This window comes from Lampris incognitus, chromosome 6 (genome assembly GCF_029633865.1).
Source record: "Lampris incognitus isolate fLamInc1 chromosome 6, fLamInc1.hap2, whole genome shotgun sequence".
NCBI lineage: Eukaryota > Metazoa > Chordata > Actinopteri > Lampriformes > Lampridae > Lampris > Lampris incognitus.
Genome location: NC_079216.1, coordinates 5,179,104 through 5,180,649, shown reverse-complemented (window position 1 = coordinate 5,180,649; position 1,546 = coordinate 5,179,104).

The window sequence follows — 1,546 nt, the reverse complement described above, 5'->3', positions numbered from 1 at the left end:
TTTTGCGGCTATGTCCAGACTGTTATTTCACAAAAACGATTCCGATATCTCGGTTTAGGAGAGGCGGCGGGGGGGGGGGGGGACGGGAGGGGGAGGAGGGGGGACGGTCCCCGGCAGCCTGCGCAGTTCTGCAGCTCAGTCACCAACGCGTTTCAGACAAAATGATGAAGCGCGCTGGAATTTGGCTGCGCACGCTTCCATCCTGCACATCTCTCGCACGCTGACGGTAGCGGACACGCATCCATCATGGAAACGTGGACCTGGACGCCAGATAGTCCTCCTCGTTATCTCCTGACCCGGTTTAATGAATTGAAGCGTATTCGGCCGTCTGCGGAAGTGTATATACTCCGTTTGCTAACCGTGTGCATTACTGGTTGCCTCGCACACCGTCAGCCAGACACTCGTAAAGTTTCAGACAGATCATGAGCTAAGTGTGTGCGCGCACGTGCAATGCACGCGTATGCACGTGTGTATGTGCGTGTGCACTCGCGCATGTGCGTGTGCAATGCACGTGTGTGTGCACGCGTGCGCGCGCGCGAAGGGAGAAAAAAATAATTGCCGGTCGACATAATAAACATTTTGTACCAACTAAGGCCTTCTGCAAATACAATCAGTCTGCCGGCTCTGGGCAGGGTGACAGAGAGGGGGTAAATGATGGTCTAATCAGAACCACATGTCTGCACCGCACAAGCCCGTCTCACTGCCATCACTAAGGACCGATACCCAGACAGACGCATGCGGGGAGGCCCGTAACTGCAGTGCACTGCGGTATAAACGACTCGCTGCAGCAGCGCTGCAGCGCCACGAGAGCCCCGCGCTCGGGACGCTCCTTCAGTAATACGCCTTATAACGTTAATGGCCGTCCGCTGCCTCCCCGCACCTTAAACAAACGCAGGAGCCAACAGTCTGGCAGGGGTCTGCAGGGGATGGAGGCAACAGAAACGTCTCTTGTATCACTCAAATCACAGCACAATAAAACGGCCCGGTGCCTCTGCACCACCCTTATCCGTCTTCTTTAATGCTGCCTGCACTTGAAGATACAGGTCCTCCGCCTCCATATAAGGCCCTGAGGACCCCCCCCCCTCATTCCCACACCCCCTAAATTAGGACCAGACTCTGAGCCTGTTCAGCTGGGACATGGCAGACATCTGGAGATTTTTTTTTTTAAGTACTATGTAGTCCAACCAAACCAACCTCACCAACCCCGCCCCCCCCCCAGCTCCGAGCACCCCTACCTACATTTGGGAATTTAACAACAGCAGCCCGAGCCAACCTCCTGGCTCTTAGATGGAGGAAATTAGAGCTGCCCAGGTCACATATAAACAGTGTTAATCTTCTTGGGGAGGGGGTAGTGTTTTGGGGGGGGGTGTGGGGAGGGGTTGGGTGGGGAGGTGGGCCGGGGGGTGGTGGTGGGGGGTACAGTCCTTTTGAAGCCCAGCATAGCTTGTCTTGCCGTGTCTGTGTCACTCGGTGGAGAGCCGCTAACACAGACGTCCCGCGGCTGCCCTCCGCGGCCTCATTGTTCACGGCCGCTTGACACAATTAT